The sequence below is a fragment of the Aphis gossypii genome, chromosome 2 (genome assembly GCF_020184175.1).
Source record: "Aphis gossypii isolate Hap1 chromosome 2, ASM2018417v2, whole genome shotgun sequence".
Taxonomy (NCBI): Eukaryota; Metazoa; Arthropoda; class Insecta; order Hemiptera; family Aphididae; genus Aphis; species Aphis gossypii.
In genome coordinates, this window is record NC_065531.1 from 74563144 (window position 1) to 74576395 (window position 13252).

The 13252-nt window shown below is 32.2% G+C and overlaps 1 pseudogene; it reads right to left on the reverse strand.

Moving 5' to 3' along the window:
- Positions 1-5797: 5797 nt before the first annotated feature.
- Positions 5798-12045, reverse strand: LOC126549857 (uncharacterized; annotated as a pseudogene).
- Between the last annotated feature and the right edge of the window lie 1207 nt (positions 12046-13252).

Here is a 13252-nt window from a genome sequence, read left to right on the forward strand (position 1 = left end):
AGCGTATATATTTTTACTAGATTTTTAGTTACCAAATTTTATTTTATTTCAGAACGATTATAACAATGAGAGTATGAATGATAAGGTTAAATCAGTTAAATCAGTGAAAAAACAAAACATACGTAATAAAAATAAAAAACAAGTAAAATCAAATAAGAACAAAACAATGGTTAAAAAAGTAAATAAAATAAAACATTTACAGTAAAGTAAAGAAAAAAAAATTTAAATAAATTTATTTATTTATTTTTTTGTTTTAGAATATTTCATATTTGGATAATATTGAAAGTTTGCTAAAAAATGAAAAAATTGAAACTGATATCATAAATACTATTACGGTAAAACAAGATGATGATTTGATAAATATTAAATCTCCAACTGACGAAAAAAGTTCCTAGTACTGGACCATCAGCCACCTAGCTGTATCAAGATGTACTTTTCAACAATAATACCTTCTCACTCATACAACAAACACTAGGATTCATTGCATATGACTGTAATGGACCTAAAATAAACATAACGGCTTTCAATAGTTTGAATGTAGATTTTTGTGACCATCCAACCGCAATCGATATCAGACCTATTCAGAGTGTTTAGTTATTACAAAAAACAGACACTTAATCAATACCTTATAAATCATGTTCAATAATAAACTATTATACTATTTAATAACGCGGTGCTCGGTACTAGAAGATGCTCAAATGGTAGAAGGTGGCTACTTCACAGAAATTTCAGAACTAGGCAGCTCACGTTGTTCGAAAATTCACCAAAGGTTAGTCTACCCGCTTCCACTTGACGGCATGATCACAGAATTAAAAATAAACGAAACAAGACTTTTTTCTACCACAATAGCTGGATTCGTTGACATACATGGTAATTGCAAAGGTACAACATTCACTTCAGACAAAGGTACGTGGCAAGATGTTATTGTACAAACTCACTTTAAAATATTTCTGATCACTGGGATGGCAATAGTAAATAGCAAAGACAGTATTCTAATACTCCCAACGGGCACTTCATTTAAGCTAACTGACCAATATGGCATAGATACATACAAAGGAGAAGTTATATATGGGATTTAAATGTATATAATTGTGATACCCATGAGTTTACAATATTATACGATGGACCTGCATCTATAGTCACATCGGATAAAAATAAAAATCAACAAACTTATTTGGTTGAATTTGACTAAATAGTTTTTGCCCTCACAACTATAAGACAAACATATGCTTTAGAACTTATAAAATATCTTTCTGAGAAAGTTGGATATAGGTATTTGATGACTAGACGTATCAAACAAGATGCCCTAGAAGTATGAAATAAATCTAAAACATTTTATGAATAAAATTTACCTGAAATTAACTACAGCGTAATTCAAAAAGAGTTGTTAGCCATCGTATGGGCCGTAAAATATTTCCGGCCATACTTATATGGACAAAAATTTCGAATCATAACTGACCATCGTCCGCTTACGTATCTGTTTAACATTAAGGACGCATCATCCCAATTAATGAGGTGGCGATTACAGCTGGAGGAATATGATTACGAGATTGTTTACCGAGCCGGGTCCCTACACGCTAACGCTGACTGTTTATCACGTATACATGTGATAACGGACGATACAACACAAAATGAATATGCGTCATTTATTAAAGCAACCGAGAAACCGATATTAAAAGCTAAAATTATAGAAATGCCTAACAGTATAAGGAATGCAGCGATAAGCGAAAATATATTATTACCTATTCCCAATGATCTAGTAATTACGCATGACGGTATACGAGCTTTTATGTCGAAAAACGCGATAACAACACAAATTAAATTTACGGACGAAAATAAATTTTATATGATAACTGATAATAATAGTCGATTAATAATTTTCTACAAATTGAAAGATAATTATTTAAATGAATTAACTGCGGAAGCATTTTTAAAAGCACTTATAGAAATCAAAGAGTTTTGTATCGACAAACAAATCACGCAGTTCTCGACTATTCGATTAGAAGGGGTAACCACACTCACCAGTTTTGAAAAAATTCGTACCATGTTCAGATACGTGTTTAAAGAAACCGACATAGGCATTTCTATTTATACCGAACAAAGCTGGACAGCGGAGGAAAGGGAAAAGTTAATATATGAATACCACGATACACCATTAGGGGGGCACTCGGGAGTGTCGCGTACCATGAAAAGATTGCAAATGAATTATAGTTGGAAAAATTTGAAAAAAGATGTTAAGCGATATATTAAGAAATGTGACATTTGTCAGAAAAATAAATCACATTTAAAAACCAAACAGCATATGCTGATTACGTCAACGGTCACAAAAACATTTGAGCGCATCTGTTTAGATATAGTAGGACCACTTCCACCTACAGTAGGGGGGAATGTTTATATTTTAACACTACAAGACGAGTTGTCACGTTATGCTCTAGCAATCGCAATAGCCACAACAGACGCGTTCACAGTTGCACAAGCATTCGTAGAGAATTTCGTATGCATTTACGGTATACCCAATTCAATACTTACCGATTGCGGTACAAATTTCCTATCAGACATTTTCAAAAACATGTGTAAATTATTGGACATAGAGAAGTCAAAGACAACGCCGTGGCATCCGCAAACAAATGGGTTTTTGGAGCGATCGCATAAGACGTTGAAAACTTATTTACGTAGTTTTGTCGATAGCGATAATAATTGGGACCGCCTACTCATTTACGCGATGTTCTGTTATAATACTACCGTGCACACATCGACCGCGTATAAACCGTATGAGTTAGTTTTTGGGCATAAACCCAACATCCCGTCTGCATTTTATAGAGAACCGGAAGCTCAATATAATTATGACAATTATGTGTTAGACCTAAAACGTATGATGCAGGAAGCACATAAGATCGCGCGAAACAATCTAATTACGAAGAAAGAAACCAATAAGAAATATTATGATAAGACAATTAATAATATTAATGTAAATATAGGGGACAAAGTCCTAATAAAAGAGCACAATAAAAGAAATACGTTAAGCCGGAATTGGACCTGGCCGTACGAAGTAATTGAAATACATGATAACGAAAACATAACGATTAATAAAGGTCGAAAGGGTTACCGCATACATAAGAATAATGCAAAATTATTCCACGAGACGGAACTCTAATGTAGTATGAATTAATAATTATTTTTTTTTTAATCGTTATAGTTTAGTTATTACATAGTATAGGAAATAGTAGAAAAGAATGTAGTTTGTTTTTATTAACGATAAAAGTATTAAATAGGAAATAATTTTTTTTTACTAAATAGAGAAGAGACGCATAAATTTGTCATTATGGATTTCGAGTTTTCACCAGTAGATCGCTACTGTAAAGTCTTAATATCCGGGGCAATATCTAATAGCTTGGACCGTTTCAAAACAACAAAGTTGGAGGGTAGACCGTTGTATTTACTCCTAGCACACGAGGAGGTCAGACCTATGAGTGACCAAGAAATGAGGAGAGCTATAAAAGAAATTCACCGGATATTTACTAAGAAGCCCGAAATAAGAGATGCGTGTCTAAAACAATTTACGTTAAGTTTAAAAACTTCAAAGAATACATTAAATACTAATTTTATACAAAATTATATAAAAAAAGACAATAAAAGAAGTGTAATCGTGCTGTTTAGTGGGTCTAGTGATATGGATATATTATTTAAATTAGGTATTAACCAATACCCGATTTTAAACATATTGTGCTATGATACCACAAACACACGAAGGTTTTATTTACAATTAGAGGACTTGCGTACCGGGAAACTTATCCATGAAATCGAATTGGGCCATTATGATAAGCAAGGGAGACTACTAAATTTAGTAGAAACACATAATTTAATATGCAAGAAAAAACATAAAGTGACATACGCACACGACCCGTGTACGGATGTCAAATACACGAAGTGTTTGTTCGATTTCATAATAAGGGATTTCCGGTATAGCAATTTAATAAAATACTGTTAAGAGTTTTCTTTGTATATATATATATATATAGAATAGAATTTCAAATAAAGCATTTGCAAACATGTTTTTTTTTGCTTATACGATATACTTTATTGTATTATAGTATGGTATGGTTACTTTTGGGAATACAATTGGCAATGGCACAATTACATTACCAAGACAATCAAATACGACAAAAATCTGGAATATATTATGAGAATTTAGGACCTATTAAAATCGTAACTAATACATGGGATTTAGCCATTTCTCTGGATACATCCTGTTACGGGGAACAATAGACCGTTTTTGAGGATCGTCTAGAGAAAGTTAAAACCATGTGTACTGAACTTAACAAGTGGGAGGACCTAGCAAGCTGTGAACCAATGTTAACGCACGCGACACTAAAGAAAAAGAAAGTATACGAACGTAGGGAGCTTTTGTTAGGATCTGTTGAAGCGCGAGCTCGTCGCGGCATTTGGCAACACGTTACACAGGCGGCACAGATACTCTATGGGTTATGTAATTTAGACTGTATGAAAAAATTTGATTTTTCTATTCATAAATTAAAAGATTCTCAAATTGACCAGATAAATATTATAAAAGAAAATATACGGGTAATAAATATTAAGCACGAAATGTACGAACAACGAATTACGTATTTAAATGAAACGCTTGAGCATTTTTTAAATATATCTAATACTTTATTGCCTAAAATAGAAGCTGATAAAATTAATAAACAATTTTTGATCATTAACCAAATTATGATAATACAAATGATGAGGGTAAACACTTTAGTCGAGATTATACAAAGTGCAAGGTTAGGTCAAATACACCCGAGCTTAATAAATAACAAGGCTTTATTGGAACAATTTAAAGACATGAAACTTGTTCTAGCTAGTGGGTGGGACCAATATGCCACTTGAGGTAGAGATTAATAATGTCTATGATTTAGTAAAATTATCAGATTTGACGGTATGCTATAATAAAAATAACCTTGTATTTATTTTAAATATTCCTTTAGTGTACCAGCACGATTTAAGTTTACATAAATTAATACCGTTACCGGTATGCGTTGCTGATAATAAAAAGAAATGTATGTATATTAGACCTAAGCATGATTTTTTAGCTGTTACTAAATCTAAGGAACTCTACTCGACATATGATAACTTTAACCCTACAATTTGTAAAACTGCTCACGAATTTCTGATATGTCCCGAAACCCATCCATTGCACCCCAGGAGTATGAGACCTGTGTGTGAAATACTCCTGATGCAGGAACCTAGGGAGGTCCCAGAAAGTTGTGAGATACGTTACGTGGAAATGGCTACTACAGTTTTTCACAAATTGAGACATAAGAATGAGTGGTTATATGTCACTAATAACGATTCAGTATTTGTCACTTGCGAAGAAGATAAGGAATCGAAAAATCACATATTAGAAGGAGCAGGCATTATCGCACTAAACGAAACTTGTCGCGGATATGCCAACAGAGATGTCCTTATACCCGGACGCATTGCCGGAAGAACACAATATACGGATTTCATTCCAACATCAGTAATCAAGGAGCCAGCAGCGACAGTGGAAATGACCAGTTTGTCAAAACAATGAAATTTCATCATATCAAGACAAACCAAATGAGCGATTTAAATGAGATTACAATCACGCAAGAGCAAGCTGCGGAACAGCTACAACATAAGTTATTATACCAACAAATGGAATCGAAAATGTATGTGGTTGTCGTCATTGGAGTAACAACAATTATTGTTATTCTAATAATCAGTTGTGCATTATCATTGTTGTTGAAATTGGTAACAAACAAAACAGGGCGAAAACCATGTGAGGAACCACTACAGCTCGAAGAAAAGTGGACACAAGTCAATACCAATGACCTGCTGGAAGCCACAGCACCTAGTAAGAGATCTTTAGCAACGATTCCAGAGGAAGTGACTGAGACAACTTTTTCATTTTACCCAAAATTAAAAACGTAGGATTTTTTTTTTATATATATGACTTTATACATTGTTTTTTTTGGAAAGTCGAGGGACTTTCATTTTAGAGGGGAGGAATGTAGTAAACCCAATAAACCTGCATTGTGTTATACTATATTATACTATATTATATTGGGTTATATTATTAAATTATGGGGAAAATGTGTATTAATTATGTAATACACCTGCATTATAAGCAATAGGCCAGAGATCAGAAAAACATGTTCTTTCCGTCGATTGATTAATGATTAACTCAGCGGAAACACTTGGTGATGCTTACGTAGGGCAAAGAGCACCGGAGATACGTGTTTTCCGCACATAGCAAGTTTAGCCACAATCAGCGGAAACAACATGATAAATTCCATAATTATGCAAATCATCATACCACTCTAAAATAGACTTAATTAAAATGATTAATAATACTAGTCCCCTGTACGTCATTGAGAACTCATATAAATACGAGTAGAGGACTTAGTATTATTCAGAAGGTAGTTAATTCCAGTGTAAGACTATTGATCGTCGTGGACTTTGTCACAGCCACATCGTCGAGAGTTTACGGTCATTCCCAGTACTTGTAATTTTACACAGCAGTAAGCTATTTTACTTTTGTTTTATGCTATTATTTAATGTTTCATTTTGTTTAACTTAATAAAACATTTACTTAATTTAAATTAAAACAACAAGTGTTTTTAATTTACGACACCTACCTTTCTCACAACTCAAGCTCAACCACGGAACGTGCTATGTCGTTTAAATAATTAATTTGTACGAAGTCGCAGTGTCCTGCACAGCGATCACTACACCGTTTACAGTAAATTTAATAGCAGAAAACAATAATTTAACCTTCGAAATTGATACAGTTTGTGAACATAGCAATTTCAAAAAGATTATGCAGTCAACTGGTTTAGTCATATCAAATTAATAAATAATGACATTTCGCTTTCTGATTACGTCGACAACGACATTAAACCGATGGGCATGGGAAAACTATTTGTCGACTCAGTATATCAAAATAAAAAAATTACAATGTGCTTATATGTAATCGACAATGGTGGTCCCCCATTAATAGATCGAAATGACATACAAAATATAAAATATTTTACTTTGTTCAAAATGGAAAATGACGTAAGTGTCGATAATATTATAAAAAAATATAACGTTTTTAAAGGATGAAATAGGTACTTTTAATAAATATGAAGTGTCATTAAATATCAAAGCTGGGGTGGTACCTAAATTTTACAAACGCAGATCTATCCCTTTAACATTAAAAGAAAAAATAGAAACCGAAATTGATCGTTTAGTTAAAAGCAATATTTTAGTTCCCGTTGACCACAGTAAATAGGCAACTCCAATAGTACCAATATTAAAACCAGGTGGCATACGGTTAGAATTTGTGGTGATTTTAAAATAACAATAAATCCAGTATTGGAAGGGACTGAATATTATAGTGCGTTTCACGAAATTAGAGACTCGATAGTAGCGCGACCGGTGGTAAAATATCGGTAGGGGTACTCAACATATGGACTAAATAGAGCGCGAAAATTGAACAGCTGTACGGACCGTAGCTGCATACCTACCGACACACCATTAATGAGTATCTTGATACAATATTGCTACTATTGTATGCTTACATACGGTTTTATAAACCACTGGATATTTTGATAACAAAATAATGATACCAGATTAATGATAATAATGTTGACACGTACAACACATCGCACATGTTTATTTTGTATATCGACGTAATCGTGATTCACAATTAATTATCTTAACCAGCTGTGCCATTATCGTTTGTTTTACTGATTGCCATTAGCCCGCGTTATTTCAAATACACAGTGTAATTTTATTTTGAAAATGGTACGTGCTGATATTCACTCGCAAACAAAAGAAACAATTTTTAACGTTTACAATTATTTTAAAAAATTGTCAAAAGACCAAACACATACCGAAGTTGCCAAGTATTTTCACCAACCTCAACAAATTACTGCGGATGCATGTGGAGTCAGTCTTAGCACAGTAAAAAGAATTACTAGTGGAGGTTTCAAATCGATGGTGAGTGCAGAACCAGAAGCTGGCCCTTCAAAGCCATCATTTACTTCTCCACGAAAACAATATAAGCGAGCTAAATATGCAACGGACATTGACGACTTTGATGCGGATATTGTACGGAGAACTATTCATGAGTTCTACGACAATCGTGAATATCCGACATCAACTAAATTACTGAGTAAGTACCATGAAAAAACTAATTATAAGGGATCCAAAACTTCAATGTGGCGAATTTTTAAGTCCTTGCATTTCAAATACAAGAAATGCAACGATGGTAGAAAATTTCTTATGGAGAGGAACGATATAGTGGCAATGCGAGTAAAATTTTTACGAACAATGTGTAATTTAAGGCACAATAATGATACGCACCCTGTCGTTTATTTGGACGAGACCTGGGTAAATCAAAACCACACTCGTGGATACATATGGCAGAACGAACAAAACTCCGAAGGGTTGAAGGTGCCTACTGGAAAAGGGAGTCGTTTGATTATCTGCCATGCCGGGTCAAGTTCGTTTGGATTTGTAGCAGGTTCGAAATTAGTGTTCCGTTGTCAATCTGGCACAAGTGTAGACTACCATACCCAAATGAATTCAGCCATATTTAAAGAATGGTTCATTCAAATGTTGAAACATTTGGAAGAACCATCCATTATAGTTATTGACAACGCGTCATACCACTCCACTACAACAATAAATTACCGAAGTCAAACGCCAAAAAATCTGATATTCAACAGTGGTTAACAGAAAAATGTATAGATATTTCGTCGATTGAAACTGTGAGTGAGTTACGTGAACGGGTAAAAGCTGCAACGCCTAGGGAAAAGGAGTACGAACTTGATGGCATTGCTTTAGAAATGGGACATACAGTTGTACGATTGCCACCATACCACTGTTAATATAATCCCATCGAGCTTATATGGGCTCAAATTAAAAATAAAGTGGCGGAATTGAACACCACTTTTAAAATTGCCGATGTCGAAAAATTTGTAAACGAAGTCATAGACTCAGTAACGGTCGATGATTGGAAGCGTTGTGTCAAGCAATGCGAACAATTGCAGAAATCGGATTATATAAAAGAAGGGTTAAGGGACGAGATTTTAGAACCAATTATTATGACTATAAATCCTGACGAAACTAGTGACAGTGAAGATGACGACAAAGACTTTTAATTTTATAATTTTTTTTTTAAATGTTATAATCTTTTTTTTATATAAATATTTTTGAAACCTAATAAAAATGCATACAATTTAAATTGTTATTGGATACTTGTTTGTATTAATTATTTATAGTTAGTATTATTAATTAAGGTTGTGAATAATTTAGTGGTGCGATATTAATATTATGAATGAAAACTCAAAAATACACTCACATATAAAAATGTTTAATTCATACGTACATATTATGAAAATGTACATATAATTTCAAATTTCCCGCACAAGTCGAAAGTTTGGATAACACTGAAATTCAAATTTTTGGCCGCTGGTCGAGCCACTATCGAGTCTCTAATTTCGTGAAATGCACTATAGTGATTGGAACAAACGAGAGAAAATAATCGAAATACTCGATTGTTTGAATCACTCGACTATATCGATTACTATAAAACTAATCGAGTGATTCATTCGATCTCGGTATCAACTAAAAACAATCGAATGAAAAATAACTCGTCGAGCGATTCTCTCGATCTCTCGAAATCAATCCTCTCAAAATATTGACTATAATATAAAGATAAACATTTCATTAAGTAGATATGTAAAAACTACTAACTACCAAGTATAAGCTATATCAATTATCAGTTTATTCATTTCGGTATTTGATTCTCTCAAAGCAAAACACTATTATAGTATTATTTAATATTTTTGTTTGGGTTTTAATTGTAATACTGCAGGATAATCTAAACTAAGAACTATACTATACTATATTTAGTATGTTTCAGAATTTAATATTTATTATTCTTATCTATCTCAATATAATTATTTATAGTTTACATTTAATTTCTTATTGGTACACATATTTATATTTAAACATACAAATAATAATAATACACACGATAAGAAAATCAGAATAATAATAAGTAGATTTTTAAATTATTTTAGTTTCTTATTTCTGATATGCACATGCCAGTTTTTGTTGTATTAAAATATAATTTTGATTTTTTCAACTTTAAATTGAAAGAGTATAATTAGTGATTACATACAATATAGGTGTACTAACATTTAAAATAAAATTGATTTCTAAAAATATTTTCTAGCATTTTTCTTGTATTATAATTGAATATAAAATATTGTATAATAATAAACGGCTGTTGTATATGACACGTTCTAATATTATTCTATAGCAGTAAATAAGATACTGATTAACTGACAACATTACAACAGGTCACAAACATTTTAAATATAACATGGTGCACAAATTGAGAGGGAATTTAAAACTAAAATAAACATGGTAACTTATAAAATATTATTGTACTTATTAATTAAAAACATAATAATAATAATATAAATAATGAAAAATATTTATAATAAAGTATATTCCTATAATCATAAAATTAGATTTTAATTAATTTTATAAAATGGATTTCACATACTATTCTGTCATGGTACTGCTCCTTCATTTGAAAAATATTCTTTAAAAGCATCACGTACTATAATGCCTTTTGCATTTGTAAATCCACTTTCATTTAAAAATGGTACCATGTTTTTATTTTGAGTTGAGTTTTCTAGATCAAATTGATAGTAAGCTCTGCCAGTATTTTCCAAATATGCTTCCCGAAGCATATTATGTAAACAACAAGTTACAATGATCAAGTCATCACAAGTTTTTGGAGATAAGTTAATTGGCTGATAATATACTCTAAACACTTGACTCAGAAGTCCAAAAGCATTTTCGGTTACTCGCCTAGCTCGACTTAACCGATAATTAAAAATAACTTTTTGAGCATCAGCCTTTGCAGCTTTTTGAAAATAAGGTTTTAAAATGTGTTTATGAAGTCTAAATGCTTGGTCACCCAATAAAACGTAGGGTAATACTTTATCTGTCCTCGGTAAAGCACTCTCTTTTGGGAAGTTGAATGAACCATTTAGAATTTGTTACCCTAAAATTGACTTTAAAAATATACCACTATCTCCTTCTCCACCAAACGAACCAACATCTATTACTACAAATTTATAATTCGCATCGACCATAGCCAATAAAACAATTGAAAAATAATCTTAATAATTATAAAATTGAGAACCACAATTACTGGGACATCGTATTTTTACGTGTTTTCCATCTATGGCCAGAATACAATTAGGGAAATTCCATTTAATCATGAATTCTTCTGACTTACTTTTAAAATCAACTTTGGTGGGATCTGGCAAAAATATTGGCATTAAATATTGTTTTAAAATTGCTAATGTTCCTTTTACTAAGACACTAATATAACTAAACGTTATACGGAAAGCAAATGCTAATGATCGGAATGATTCTCCAGTTGCAAGATATCTAAAAATAAAATAAATACATTTTATTAAATTTAGGTAATGGTCTATTTGCAAAGTGATTATATTGGTCATAGTGTATATCAATATCAACATATATTTTTATTATTAATATAATCGCTTAAATGCGAATAAAATTTATCTTAATCGACATTGAATAGAACAAGAATTATTTCATTAAATTTACATAAACACAAATTAATACAATACAATTTTATAAACAAATTATCTAGTAAAATTACATTATAAATTATTGCCTTAATGTAATTGCCAATTTTTCAACTGATGTTATTGGATCAGGAACTCGTAAAGATGGCTCTTTTGTAAGCGACTCTCTAACCAATCATAAAACAAAATCAAATTGCTGGCGATTGAGACGAAAAAACTCTCAAAATTTCTTGTCATCAGTAGAAAGATGTCCTTTGATTAGTTTTTCAAAAAACCCTTCAGATTTCTTTCTTGAAAATAAAGAACTAATTTGATTTCTTTTTTGATTTGTTAAATTAAAAAGTAATTCATCATCTTCAGCTTCTGCTTTTAACAACTCATATAATATACGGTTATTGTTTAAAATTTGATTTTAAATTATTTTGTGATCCATATTAAAAAATATTGACGATATCGTACAAACACGTCCACGCAGAACCAAAGTAAGAATGGTTTTAAGGTAATATACTAATATGAGAAAACTATGGGCCGCGATAAATGGTTGCGTAAAATTTGTTGCCAACATGAAACTTTTAAAAATTATACTATAAAAGGTATTTGCAGTGTACCACTCTGCTTTACAAAAGGCATCAGAATATATGTGTTACCTAGTTGAATGCAATGATATATTTAATGGTATTGTAATGATATTGACGCGGTCCCGCGTAACAGCCGTTTGAATCCAAACGGCATTTACGCGGAAATCCGCCGATTACTTCTCTTACCAACCGCCAGGTAACAACGGACGACACCGATGCGCGATAACCGCGCGCGGACGGATCGAACCGGTGACACCGCGCACCGGACCCAAGACCGTTAGTCTTGTGATCCGCGTCCTAGCACCCACACACACCTACTCGCCTAATATATATTTTCAGCTTCACATTTTTTTTGACTCCATCGCCAATTGTTTTTTTTTGTTTTTTTTTTTGTTCTCTTCTTTTCAAAATTACGTAGTGTAACGATAATAAAACACCACCTCATTTTCCCCAAATTGTGCGTTCAATTATTTATTTTGTTTTTCCTTCACGTCTCACACCTCAGCCATCCCGTCCTCATCCATCAACCGACGTCGTCGCACTAACAGGCACCCCGTCAATATATACATTATGATATATCATTATTTAGAATTATAATAAAATGTCAATACAACAGCTGCACAAATAAAATCGGAAAATAAAATATCTTTAGTTATTAAATACTTTTAGATTAAAGAAAATAAATAGAATATTATTTATACAACTGTATAAACATTAAACAAATTACTATTAATTAACTAATTTAATTAATTAGATTTTGGACAGTAAATAATCATAATCTTTGCAGCTGTATAAACATAAATTATCTTTTTTTTTTTTTCAGTTTGGAACCGATGACCGGGAGGAGACTGCTTTCGCATTACTTCCTCCCGACAAACATAAATTATCTAGTACATATTATAACAACTCATTCATAGTATCACGAATTTAGTTAGGTCCGAAGTCGCAAAGTCGAGTACAAGGGCGGCTATCAACATTTATAAAAGCCGATACGACAATCGACACGGCGCTCAGTCATCCAGT